Source organism: Gadus morhua, chromosome 6, assembly GCF_902167405.1.
Source record: "Gadus morhua chromosome 6, gadMor3.0, whole genome shotgun sequence".
Lineage (NCBI taxonomy): Eukaryota > Metazoa > Chordata > Actinopteri > Gadiformes > Gadidae > Gadus > Gadus morhua.
In genome coordinates, this window is record NC_044053.1 from 26138089 (window position 1) to 26152984 (window position 14896).

General features: G+C 44.2%; 1 long non-coding RNA gene across 1 annotated transcript; it reads left to right on the forward strand.

Moving 5' to 3' along the window:
- The first annotated feature begins 6868 nt into the window (after positions 1–6868).
- LOC115546174 (uncharacterized) lies at positions 6869–9725 on the forward strand. The gene is made up of 2 exons (XR_003977205.1): positions 6869–7362; positions 7502–9725. It is a non-coding gene; the product is annotated as an uncharacterized LOC115546174 (long non-coding RNA).
- The last annotated feature ends 5171 nt before the right edge of the window (positions 9726–14896 follow it).

Sequence of the window (14896 nt, forward strand, 5' to 3'; positions counted from 1 at the left end):
AATCTTTTCCCATTATATTGGTAAGCCTTAACTGATTCTAACTCTGCCCCCGTCTTTACACATACCTCTTGGTCCAGAAAAATGTTGCTACTCTGTGTATCTAATAGGGCATACACTAATGTCTCTGTTTCAGGATGACTAGTTGAAGAAATCCATACGGGCACAATGATGGATGTTCTCCCACCATTGCCTTCGTCCACGAGGCAAGAGAGGATGGATGAGTTTTCCTCTGGTTGCCTTGCCTGAGAAGATGTGTGCGCAGTAGAAGCCGGACGGTCTTCATGAGGTGGCGTTGGATGAGATTTTTTGCAAATGCTACAATTAACTTCGGTCTCACATTTTTTTGATTGAAGACAGGTTAATGTCAAATATGGACTTTCTCTGGTCCTCTGCAGGTTTATTGACAAACTTCTGGCACTTGTGGATGAAGTGCCTTTCTCCACAGCAAATGCATATGACTTGGTTTGAGGATGAAGCTGAGCTCTTTGCTTTCTTCAATCCCGTTGAAGGATTTGCACTGTTATCGACAGGACTGTATGATTTCATCACTGTATTTGATCTGTCCGATGCTTCCACATTTTCTGTGAATGCAGTAGACTTTGGCTGCTTTAAATCTCGAAAGGGCCTTTCTTCAGTAGGCTCCAGGGCCTGAAAGGATGACACAGGATTGCATGCTATTTCTGATTGTTCTGCCAGAAAATCAATGAACTCTATAAAACTGGGGTATTCTTCAGACTGTCGCAACTGCTTTGAGGCATAGCGATTCCAGCATTAGGTTATCCAATCAGGGAGTTTCTGGAGCATTTTTTGATTCTCTTCACAGTCATTTAACACCTGTTGCCCTTTAACGTAAGGCATGGCATTGTTGCAAGCTGTCAGAAAATCACTAAATTGTCTCAACTTCGCTGACTCCCTTGAGCCAATCTTTGGCCAACTGCTAAATTCTTCTCTGAATGCACGCTGAATTACAAAGGGGTGGCAATATCTAGTATTTAAAGCTTTCCATGCTTGGTCGTTGGCCTTAAGCGTCCTTCCAATACTGATAGAGCTTCACCACTGATGTATTTCTGCAGAAAGAAAAATGTGTCTGCTGGATTTCTGCATCGTTGTTTTATTAATGATTTTAAGCTTGTACCCCACTCCAAAAACTTAACTTAGTCTCCTGAGAAGATTGATGGCTCAGGTGCAGGGAGTCTGGTGAGAACCATTGTGTCATGTAAAGCCTTTGCTATTGATTTCATTAGCTCATTAGCGAGGCTATTATTGTTCATCTGGGCTCCTGTAGGTGGCGTGTAGGTGGTTTCTGACTATTTTGTATTTTATAGCAAAACAATGGCCGCGTCAACGCCAACAACAGCCCCCGAGGAGGTGATCGAAATTTACACTCCTGACTAGGGCTGGCCCGAATTATTTGAATATTCTAATGCTCGTTCGGAAAATTAGTATTCAAAGCTTAAATCAGTATTCTTTTTTTTCACGTACATGACGTTACCAGAGCGAGGGAGGCAAACTATAAGTGACACAAAGCAGAGAAGCAAGAGAGGTGGAGGAAGAATAGATATCTTGTTTCCCTTTACCTTATAACACAACATTAGCGGGATCTCGGGAGGAAAAGTAATGCTTAGTGAAATGCTAACCTTAGCTTAGTTGTTTGTTTACGTTTGCTGTACAGAATCAGAATCAGAAAAGGTTTATTGCCAAATACATTTACACATATTAGGAATTTGTCTTGGTATTCGTTGCGCAAGATCTTAACAAACAATAGACAGTAAACAATAAACATTAATGCAAGTATTGAAAAATATGTACTGAAAAAAATAAAAATAAATTAAAGATACTCTATATACATATACATATGCACCGTAATAAGATAAGAAGATAAGAATATATGTACAATTGTGCGTGATGATGCAAGTAGTGCAAAAATTGTTGTCATCATAGGCAGATGACTGTGGGTGTTGATGGGGGAAGGGGGGGTAGTGTGCGTGTCAGTGTCAGTGGGGGTTCGGGGCCGTTGTTGATGAGGCCAGTTGCAGACGGGAAGAAACTGTTTTTGTGGCAGGAGGTTTTGGTCTTGACAGACCTCAACCTCTTACCAGAGGGGAGTGTTTCAAAGAGTATATGTCCGGGGTGGGAGGGGTCCAACGTGATCTTCCTTGCACGCCTCAGTGTCCTGGAGGCATGCAGGTCGAGGGACGGCAGGTTGCAGCCGATCACCTTTTCAGCATAGCGGATGATACGCTGCAGTCTGCTCCTGTCTTAGACGTTAGCAGCAGCGTACCAGATGGTGATTGAGGAGGTGGGGATGGACTCTATGATGGAGGTGTAGAAGTGCACCATCATGGCCTTTGGCAGGTTGAACTTTTTCAGCTGCCGCAGGAAGAACATCCTCTGCTGTGCCTTTTTGGAGATGCAGCTGACGTTCTGCTGCCACTTGAGGTCCTGGCTGATGACTGTGCCCAGGAAGCGGAAGGACTCCACGGTGTTGACTGGGGAGTCACACAAGGTGATGGGGGAGGGTGGGGCTGCATTCCTCCTGAAGTCCGCAACCATCTCCACTGTCTTTTCCAGTTGTTTTGGCCACACCAAGCCACCAGGTGGTCAATCTCCCACCTGTAGGCAGACTCATCTCCGCCAGAGATGAGCCCGATGAGGGTGGTGTCATCTGCAAACTTCAGGAGCTTGACAGACTGGTGACTGGAGGTGCAGCTGTTGGTGTACAGGGAGAAGAGCAGGGGGAGAAAGAACGCAGCCCTGTGGGGATCCGGTGCTGATGGTCAGGCTGTTGGAGACGTGCTTCCCCAGCTTCACATGCTGCTTCCTGTCAGACAGGAAGTCAGTGATCCACCGGCAGGTGGAGTCGGGCACGTACAGCTGGGAGAGCTTGTCCTGTAGCAAAGTGGGGATGATGGTGTTGAAAGCAGAGCTGTAATCCACAAACAGGATCCTGGCGTAGGTTCCTGCTGGAGGATGAAGTGGAAGGCCATGTTTACAGCATCGTCCACAGACCTGTTGGCTCTATAGGTGAACTGCATGGGGTCCAGGAGAGGGTCCGTGATGGATTTGAGGTGCGACAGGACAAGGCGCTCAAAGGATTTCATGACCACAGAGGTCAAGGCGACTGGTCTGTAGTCTTTGAGTTCTATGGGCCTTGTTTTTTTGGGGATGGGGATGATGGTGGAGGATTTAAAACAGGCTGGTACATGGCATGTCTCCAGCGAGGTGTTAAAAATGTCTGTAAATACTGGAGACAGCTGATCTGCAGTGCTTGAGGGTGGAGGGAGAGACAGAGTCCGGTCCAGTTGCCTTGCAGGGTTTGTTCAGGTCGTTGGCCAGGTGAGGGTCGTCGATGGAGTGGGGGGCAGACGGTTTGTAATTGGTGAGCAGTCTCAGACTCTTCCAGACAGACGCTGGGTTGTTATCTGAGAACTGCCGTTGGAGTCTCTTTGAATAAGAGAGTTTAGCATCTCTCACCGCCTTGCTAAACCTGTGTTTGGACTCCTTAAACCGGTCTTTGACTCCACTCCGAAACACCTTCTCCTTTGCCAACCGTAGCTCTCTGTGAACCAGGCTGTCCGTAGCTGTCTGTGAATCAACAACAAACCCTGTGAACCAGGGTTTGTTGTTGTTGTAGATCACCCTGCTGCGAGATGGTACACAGCCGTCCTCACAGAAGCTGATATAAGATGTCACAGCATCTGTGTACTCATCAAGACTGTTGGTGGCAGACCTGAAAATATCCCAGTCAGCGCAGTCCAAGCACGCCTTAAGATCCTCCACAGCCTCACTAGTCCACTGCTTAGACGTTCTCACAACAGGTTTACAGAGTTTTAACTTCTGCCTGTATGCAGGAATCAGGTTGACCATGACGTGGTCAGAGTGTCCCAGTGCAGCGCGGGGGACGGTGTGATAGGCCTTCTTTAAAGTTGTGTAACAGTGATCCAGCGTGTTCTTCTCTCTGGTTGGGCACTTAATGAGCTGGCGGTATTTGGGAAGTTCATGGCTGAGATTTCCTCTGTTACAGCGCCGCGCCAATCAACTGTGACTGGCTTGCTGCAGAGCGTGAGCGTCTTGGGAAGTCAATATAATGGATATATTATGGACACATAAGACAATCTATGTAGTCGGTATTTGTTATGGATTTATTGTACAAATTCCCTGAAAAGATGCACGTTCCAGGATGAATTGAAAAGCTGCCATGAGGGCTGAGATGGCAGAGGACAGCTCATTTGGAACGGAACAACAGCTGTTCGCTTCCACGGGAAAAAAACAAGGAACTCCAACTTACTTAGGCCTACTAATTAACGTTCAAAAGCTATTAAATCTTCAACAAAATATGCAGATACTATCAAAATTGGTTCCAGGGAGTAGGGATTATTAATGTTGTTTTTGATGGTGTGTTTTTCTGGAACGAGTATTCGAATATTCGCTCGGAAAAACCAACGGGTATTCGAAGCCTGAAAAATGGGATTCGGGCCAGCCCTACTCCTCACCATTTCAAAAGCAAAGTGTGGCACTAATTTCGGTTCGAAAAAAATACAGGGGAAAATAACCGGTAAGGATAAAGTAATATGTTGAATATGTAGGACCAAACTCTCATGCCACGGGACAACCAGCAACTTGAGAGCCCACCTGTCTACACTACATCCCGGCAAGCTGCAGTCAACGTCAATTTGACATTGACGGATACACTGCCCTCTGGTGGACAAAACATATACAACTTAAGTTTTATACCATATAGGTCTTACTGAAGGGATTTAATGGTCAAAATTTTATTGATAAATATTCGAATATATTCGAATATTAATATTAATAAACAAACAAACTTCGAATATGATTTCTGGGCAAAAGTCAAAGCCCTACTGCATGCTGCTTTTTCTTCGTCCCAAGTCTCACCTGAGTCGGCATCAGAGTAGGCCTTAAGCTTAGCAGCCATTACTTGAAGATCTCTCTGATCTTCCAGTTTGTGATATTCTTTCTTTTGGGTAGCAATTGCCCTTTCCATCTGCATTTCAGCTTTCTTTGCGGCCACCTGTGCAGCAAACTCTACTCTTTGGATTGTAATGCTATGGTGTCGTGATGAACAGTTTGAGTGACAGCTTCTGACAGTAGATTTGGTGTTTGTGGTCCCAAATATTGACTGTGTGTATTCTTTGTTTAGTAGTCTTGCATTTTCTGCCTTAGCATCATTGTCGTCTAGTCCCACTTCACTCATGCGCACTTTCAGTAGCCCCATCAAATCCGACGTTACTGCTGTGCAAGAGTCCATCCTTCTCCTAATCTCAGTAGAGGGTGCTGACTGAGAGCGTATTTCCTCATACACACCTCTCACTTTAGTCTCAAGCTCCTCAACATCCTCGATCATGACACTAAGATCTTTGTCAGAGCACTCTTCTTGAAGTGTAGTGCATGCAGCTCTAACTTGTTATTTCCAGTTTTCATGCAGTCTACTGAATACATTATCCTTCTGAGAAGTCTCTTGTTGCTTTATCTCCTGCATCTTTGGGGTTAACTTTCTCTCCCGTGAAGATTTCTTCTTCTGTAGCTGAAGTAGCACCGGTACGCTCCATCTCTGTTATTTTTCATATCTCAATTTGGGCATTACTGTCAACTATGAGTAACTCTAATCTTTCTATTTCACCATCGTCAGTCTGTGACTGTAATCGTTCACGTAGTCTACTCTATACAATTCTTCACGAAGATAGTGAGTTTGCTCTCTAACTTCATTGCCTAGGGATTCTTCTCCATGAACTGACATTGTACATGTTCTGAAGCCGTTTGCAGAGCCTCTCTCTCTCTCGTCCGAAGACAGCACTGGGATTACGCAGGAACTAATATCAAGTCCGTATGGGGAATTATTTGCAAAGCCGTACCTCACACTGGTAAATGCTGCCCTTTGAGGGGAGAAATCGTGCAACTGTCCTCAATGGCGCTAGAATCGACGCTGCCGTTTTCTCCGTGAATCGGCCAGCGAGTCTCTTTTTCTCTGTTGTCTCCGGTTAAGGCCCATTCACACCCTACGGTTAATTCTAGGGGTGTAACGGTACAAGTATTTGTACCGAACTGTCACAGTACAGGCACTTCGGAGCGGTTACAGAGGTGTACCGCGGTACGTAAATGTGCCGTACATAGCGGGCAACGATCGTTGAATGGTCGGAGTCACGTAGAATATCAAATAATGACTGTGACTATCGTTATTTATTACACAGCTCTTCTCAATGCTGTTGAACGCTCTGTTGACTTGCATGGGCCTTCACAACTTCCGGTGGTGATTAGCGTCCTCGGTTGATAAGCGACGACAACGTCTTTGGCAGACTATTTCTCTGCTGATCAACACTACGAATGCTGGTGACAACTAAATTGTAAAAAGATACACCGTGTGAAGTTCTATTTTTGACGTATCTAGTTCACTGTCAAGCAGGCTGTGTTCAGTAAAATAAACAAATCATTTTGTGGCAACCCCGATCCAACCGGGGGAGGTCGAACCACGCCAGCTCCGCGGACAGGTAGTCCGAGGGAGGTTTGTGCCGTTCGGCGCGGTGGCGCAGAAGCGCGCATCAAGCGCGCCCGGGCAATCACGGACATTGGATTCACCTGGGGGAAGGAGGCGGGAGAGGCCTGAGCACGCACCAGACGGGAAAGACAGCCGAGTCGGAGAGACGCAGTAGGGGGAGAACGCACCAACCCGTACTAATGACAATACCCTTCCCCCCAGGACTGAGCGCCGTCCACGCAGCCGGACCAGAGCCAGAGACAGACCCTTTTTTACCCCATAAGAGGAAGAACTTTCGTCGTCTTTTGTTTTACCTTTTTTAAGTGAGGTGAACGAATAAAAACCGTTGACCCGCAACGTACAGCTGCAATTTTCGAATATTATTCGAATACTTCTCAGAGAATATCGAATAGTATTTTTGCCAGAGATGCACATCCCTAGCACTCACATTTGAAAAGGCACCATCCAGGTGTTACTATCACTGTTGCTGTGGGAAAATAAACGATCTGTGCAAACCCAGCTCACAACACTATTTCAACAACCCCTGTCTGGGAATTCAGAAATGCAAATGCCATAATTGAGTTTATTGGTGTTTTCATTGCTGCTGATCTATGGCCATTCTCTGTAAATAATTATTATGAAGGTCAGTTAAAATAACCACTTTCTCCATGCTTTTATTTTGATAGTGTATTTTGCCGTCATGGGTCTTTTATTTGGACGCAGGAAGTTTGAATCTACCGTAGGTAACTTGAAGGAGATCGCACGGAAAGGTTATTACGTGTAATTACGGAAGGAATTCAGGCCACACACGGTTGCTCTGCATAACAATTTGTAGTAATTAATAAGTGCCTAGCTGGAATGGGAACAAGGTATTGTGTGTTTAATTTGTTTAAGACTTTATATCAAAATGTGTTTAAATGTGTTGTTGCTGTACAGCCGTGCAAATGTTATCTTCATGGCATAGTTATATGTGTAAGAGCTAATTAATGTTATTTATCTGTCCTGTAGCTCTTACGGTGTTTATGAAGAAAGATGTGAAGAAAGGAATATTTATGCTCAAAACAAGGCTGACGGCTGAACGTAAATAAAGACTTCTGAAACATCTGCAAGCTTCACCATTGTCCGGCTGGGGTTCGCTACATTCTCCGTTGTTGACAAACTTTTAAATTTTCCGCTTAACTATGAACCGTACCTTACCGTACCATACCGGGACTTAAAAACCGAGGTACGTACCGAACCGTGACTTTTGTGTACCGTTACACCCCTAATAAATACGGATAGGAACTCTTTCGTCTGGTCCCGGAGGTCGTCGCCTCTGAGCTTACGAATCCGGAGGTATGGAGCAATACCAACGGAAATCGAGGCAGCAGTATAGATTCAGAAGTCCAACCATTCGTGAAAATAGATTGAATAGTATTAATATCTGACATTCATATATATTGTATTTAATGTTTTATACATTATACTATATACCTGACCTTTTTATTTTATTGTTCACCTGCTTTGGCAATTGTAACTGGTCATTTAAAAATGGCGCAAAATTTTGAGGAGAGAATCTGCGGGTTGGTGAGGGGTGTCACATGCCACCGCAGCGTAGGCCTACACTTTTTGCACCTTTTTTTTCCCGATTTCGGATGACACAAAGCAAAATCATCTCCTCTACGGATGCCATGTTTGCAATTGTCGATGCCGGAAATTTGCGACACGAGAGTCACTGCCCTTTAGAGTATGTATTGCAACATCCCTAACAACGCTGAAACCGGATGGAGGTATAAAGGGTAGTACCGGGGACAACGTTTGGTACGGACAGACGGATTTCGTCCGGATCAGGAGGTATGAATCAGCCTTTACACGCTGCTCCGCGATCATGCTTCCCTCCTCTCTTCATTACCATTACTTTGAACTGTCGTCCATGCTGGCGGTACATTTTCACTGTTACTGCAGCGGTCCAATGGAATAATGGCCAAGCTTTATCCTGATGTCTTTGTCTTTATTACTGTCCTCGTAAACTGTTTGACGCCGTGAAAACTACAAAAGGACGATAAACAATGTTTAAAACCCACTCCTAACTACACAGAAATTGACTTAATCGTACAGCTGTAAATAAACCAATTACCGTGTGCGCCACTTTGACCATGAACAGAATTGTTGTAGCGGTAACATACTTATACTTTATAGACAAAGCTTGTAAAAAGTAAATCAAATGTGTATCAATTTCAGAACTTTACTTTAACAAATGTATCACTTTTTTCAGTTAGAATTGTATTTAACAAAAAAGGTAACTGGCTTCAGTAACTAAATGTGAATACTTTTTCTGAGTCTTTCATGATAGAATATCATTGGATTTCAAATGATGGGACCAAAAAAATGGATGTATCTATCGAACTCTGAACTTCTGATGGCCAATCAGTACAAATATTGACATGTTACCAACAGAAAAGCATTTTGAAATTATCTGTGCATTTACAACCTGTAGTTTCAAATACTGAGAGAGGGGTTAAAAAACGACAACACACGCTATTCATGTTTTTGTTGAGACTGGAACATTTTTTATTACTGTAACTATATTGCTATCTTAATTGTTCTTGTAATCAGACTAGTATTACTTTTCATACCATGACAAGTTCCTGCAGTCTTCTTCTTAATGTCACATGATGTTGCTGTGGTGTCAAGACAGCTGATTGTATACAGCAGGGGGTGCGGTCGTCCTGCCGGTACAAGTAGGATGACCTGAAACCTGTATAAAATCAGCTGTCTTGACACCAAAGCAACATCATGTGACATTTAGAAGAAGACTGCAGGAACATTAACAATCAAAACATGTCAGGGTATGAAAAGTAATTCTAGTTGTATATTATGTACACTATCTATTATTATCTACACTAGTAGTTAGTTTCGTCGTCTGAGACGTCTCGCTAGCCTTCGTGACACTCCTCTGGGATCGAGCTCTTTCAACAACAACCGCACATCCTCTTTCCTCACACGCAGTCCATGCTCCCTGCTTTTAGCGTACATCAATCGGTACCCATGAAGCTGTCCAGAGTACTGCAGTTGGTCGCTAATAAAATCCACCAGGACCGACAGGTCGGAGTACGCCTTCTCTGACCTGTCGACATCTCACATAAGTGAGATGTCTCTCAGTTATGTGGAAGGCGTGCCTATTGGCAAGTATTGATTTGATGTCCGAATTTTTGAGGCCAAGCTCAAAATAAACGATGATACATCTCCCAAGCTCCATCGTTGCGGTTGTTAGTTTTTCCTCTGACCCGGAAGTTAAATTCTGACCGGGAAGTTGGTTTGCGATATCTCGCAAACCAAATTATTATTTTTCTCTCTGCTTTCTTTTATTTATTTTTTCAACCAAAATATTTTTTTTCCTCCATGTCCCTTCGGGGGCTCCGTACCATTACTGCTGCTGTTGCCGTTGGACATGGCTAATTCTGTTTTGAGTCAGGTATCCAACGAGAATGATGCGCCCACTAGTTTGACCGCGATCTAGCATCTAGGATCGATTGCTCTTTCTTGGGTCCCCGGATGTTAACAATGAATTTTGTACAATGAATTTTGATGGTGACTTTGGCGGACTGAATTTTGGGACGTTGAAAATATTTGAGTTGAATATTTGAGTTGAATATTTTAACGTTGAATTTTTTAACGTTGAATTTTTTAACATTGAAAAATAAAGGTGAATATGATATATTGAAAATGTAAAGAGGTAAATTCAGAGGCAAAAAATTCAGATAGGTTATTTCAATGCATAAATATTCAGTGCTTATAATTCAATGTGTTTTTATTTTCAAAACCCGATGGCACAGATTTACTTCCATATGCCAACGCTACAGGAGAGCAATGCAATTTATAAAGAAACGGGAGAGGTACAGGTCTGTACACTGCTCTATTCGTTGGGAAAGTAAGCAGAACAAGTTTTCAAGACATTCCAATTTGACCAGAGGGGTGACGAGAATAAATATGAGACTGTGCTGGACAAGCTGGATAATTATTTTGTGCCTGAAGTGAATGTCATTCACGAGCCAGCCCACTTTCTTCAGCGAGTACAGAAACATGGAGAGAGCTTAGAGGAGTACATTAGAAGCCTGCATGAGATGGCAGACACATGCTCCTTTGCCGATGTTAAGAATGAAAATGCCTGCGACAGGTTAGTGGTGGGCATTCTTGGTAAAGAACTTTCTGAAAAGTTACAGTTAACACCCGACTGAACTCTTGACAAAGCGGTCGAGTTAGTAAGAAAGTCGGAGCAAGTGTAAGGACATGTTAGTGATCAAGGCGTGTGTGCTAGCGGCCACGCGCAGCTCAGTGAAGTTGCAAACGGGGCAATTCAAGGAATATTGGTGAATAATTGCACTTGAAGAGAAGGTATGTAGACTTCTGGGTATTGCAGCAAAACATCATCTGTCACTCCTGTTAAGAGTACTTTTTCAAGTTTCCTGATCATAAACGGGGCCAATTTTGGTACATTGCGGGGGCCATTGTGTGAACCTAATCACACAGCATGCCTGCACAGCCTCTTCTGTTGTTCGTGACTCTTTGCAGTGGGCTCATGAATTGGGAGTTCTGTTTGGCCAGTCAATGAAAATGAAGTCCATTTGCGACAGTAAAAGCACAATGCTCCTTCAACACCTGGGATGAAATGAAGCCAAGGGAAGTCCTGATACCATTGTCTCTGAAATCTTAGAGTTTTATATGCCAAATTCTGAGACACAATGGTCTTAGGATCTGGCTGATGGGGTTTTAAAGTGCCCACAGAAGATCCATCCTCTGTTGTATCTCTGTCTGAAGCCTCTCCCTGACTGTCAATGCTTCAGCAATAGTGCAGCCTGGTCTCTCCCCTGACACATGACGTTCTCCCTGTGCTACCTATTGCAACACAGACAATAACATTTTAGAGTATAAATAAGTCTAGTTGAGAAATAGCTGTGGAAATGCTAATCTTAGAGTCACTCTTATCCTATAGACATTTCCTTAGCCAGTTATTATTTCTCCTACAATTTCTCCTGCAATGATATAGATAATGAATGTGCAAAGCAAAACTTATAATTCACTTTATGCTATCTATATTTTTTCTTAGCTAGTTATATTCTCTTCTCACCTGGCTGTGACCCTGCATGATCATCCTTGCTGGCCTCTGGTCCACTGTCTTCTCTCTCTCCCTGCTCTTTATATTGTGGCAATAAAGATGACAGCGGCGTGACAGCTGACAGCTTCGTGCGTGATGACGTCACGCAGGTAGTAGCAGGTGCATGCGAAGCTCACCGCGTTCCCACGGAATAATGAAATACTAATTATACAGGTATAAGTTACGCATTTCTTTTACCATTCTCGGAATTAACGTTGCGTACTTTTCGTCAACTTCATGCAGCCTGAAAAATCTGGCACCACGAAAAGACCCAGAAAAATACTTTCTTCGAGTGAGACGGAAGAGAGCCATCCTTCCAAACAAACCAACATCGTCATGTCGAGCTTCGAGAAAGAGATCAGCGGCCGGCTAACAAATATTGAAACTCAATTAGCCAAGCTTGACAAACTGGAGGTAATAAAAAACTTACTCGCCGAAATCTCGGCCTTGAAAGCTTCTGTTGACTTCGCAAACAACCAAAACGCGGACATGCGAACGAAAAACAAAGCGCTCAAAATGAATATAAAGGAGCTGAAAACAACCACTTCATCGATCCAAAGGGAGAATAAACAACTAAACAACGCCGTGCTTGAACTAAAGTGCAGGAGCATGAGAAATAACATTGTCATCTCGGGGCTCGAGGAAGATGAGAAGGAGGACTCCACCATAACAAAAGGTGAAAACCTTCCTGAAAGACTCTCTGAAAATGCCGGCTGCTGATTTGGCTATGATGGACTTCCAGAGGGCTCATCGCTTTGGGAAAGTGACCATCGACAAGCCACGGCCTATCGTAGCGTGCCTCTCCCATTTCAAAATGAAATTAGCTATCATGGGAAGAGGACGGGAGCTAAAAGATTCACCCCTGGGTCTGAATGACCAATATCCTAAAGAAATCATGGACAGGTGACGTATTCTTGTTCCCATACTCAAGGAGAAGCGAAAAGAGAAACAAAAGGTGAAACTGGTGGTTGAAAAACTATATGTCAACAACAAGCTCTACAAGGACCCCACCAAAATCGACTGGCTGTGATACAGCTGCTGTGCGGCTATGTGCGGCTGACCAGCTCTCCAGGGGCTACTTTCACCCATCATGGCTGGGACAAGCGGCTGTACGGGACCTCGGCCACCATCCAACCTGCGACACAGCAGCGGCCCACCTCAGCAGAGTGCTCTTTATCATCGTCGGCGGACCTGACCATCACACTCAGCAGCCAAACAGCTACAAACAGATCCATGAATGTAACCCAGCAGCTGATGACCAGCTCCACAACCTCCTCTAAAACAACCCAACTCAACACTCGACCAGGTCTAGAAAACTCCATAATCATTCACTATGCTAGACTGCGGAAGCCGTGAGTAAACTGATATCACCCCCCACCCTGCAAATGCGGACTATAAACAAGTTTCATTGGTACGTACACACACTCTCAAACAGTATGCCTACACACACTCCAAAAAACTCACCACTCAGATTCTTCCTTGACTATCCTTTTTCGACATGATGATTTCTAGGATTCATTATATTGTCCCTTTATAGTCACTTTCCTGTTTTCTTTATATCTAACTACTATGAAGGGACGTGAGTGGGTAACGCATGACCTATGCTACGCTTTGATGCATCGTATTTTAAGAATCTAAGCTACCCACACATAGACCCAATGAAGCAGGACCAAACATGTAAGCCGTAAATACTATACATAGCCACAAGGGGAGCAAGACCTTATTGAAGGCTGCTCCACCACAGAAGGCATCACCTGAAGAAGCCGAAGCCACCACGCCCACTAAGCCACGCCCACTTGACGGTCTCTACCTGTGCACACTAGAGGTAGAGAGGGGCAGAGATCAATAGGTAGACGGCGCAGATAGCCACCCGGGCCTAAGCAGATCACGGTATTTTCCTCTCACACGTGTTAGATACAATTCCCTCCGTAGTCTCCATTTACCATACCGAAACATGCCGACGACTTTAATAAATGAAGTGAGTTAAAAGCAACCCGGGATTGGACAACTTTCTTCAAAAATATGCAACATATTTGGTGACCCCCGACGTTTGGAAGAAAGTCCCGAGAATCCCGGCGGGCGCGACGCTAAAACAACTTCAACAGGCCACACACGTCTGAGGTAAGTATAACTCATTGTCTTACAGATTTAATCTGAAATAGGATTGGTTATAAGAACATTTAGGTGTAAGTTTGTTTTAGCCACCGTCCGATCGTGCTGCTCCAGAGGCCTAGCATAACAACACGTGTAGATCAACGGTTGCAAGGAACTCTGAAGGCCCTCCCTCCCCCCTTCTTTACGCTTGAGTTGTTTTGAGTACTCGTCGTTAACGATCTTTCTTGGTACTGGTTGAGAGGTAAAGTCCTCCACTATCGGTCTCTGTATAGATCGGGCCAAAATAGTATATTAACGAGAGTTATCTTTCACTTCTCCGCTGAGGCCGGCACGGTCTGTGTTCCTAAGCAGTAGCACCATAGCGGACGTTCGGAGTGCATACTATCTTATCTGCCGATCCGCTAAATGTTACCCTAAACGGCATGCTTACATTTTACATTCAAGTCTGTTGGTATTTTGTTATTAAAGACGATGAATTATTAAGGTAAAAGACCCCCTGACCCCCTACACTCGTAGAAGTCCCCACCGCCCCCCCTCCAGGCCCCCTACACACGAGTACCCCCCCCCCCCCACCCTTTGTCCCAGTCCTCACAGGTCCGGTCGTCAGATCTCCCCCTCCCCACCCTTTGTCCCTGTAAACACTCTCTTCCCCTACCCTTCCTTATTCATATTACAGCACCTGAATAATCTTAACAAAATGTTGTAGCCAGGGACGCAGAAAAATAGTCACTCAGTATAAGGACTGCATCGCAGAGACGCAGCTATCTATTGGTGACACCGCCGTGTGTGTGACCGGACGTAATGCTGATATGGATCACTACAAAGACAAGATAACAGGATTGCTGCCAGAGTTTGAGCGGAGGTTTCAGGTCTTCAGTGAACTAGAGAAGGAATTTGCCGTTTTTCGCCCGCCATTTACAGTCAAACTAAATTTTTCACCTAAAAACTTCATTCAAATTTTAAAATGTTCAGAATAGCTTGGAATCAAGCGCATCTTTTCAGATCAAAACAGATCAAAATACTATCTTTTTTTGAACATGGGAGTCAATGGTAATTCAACTGTTTAAGACATAACTGATGAAGAGAAAGTTCTCTCACGGACACGTCGGACAGCGAAATATTTGATTTAATCTTAAGGCATGATCATGGGAAAA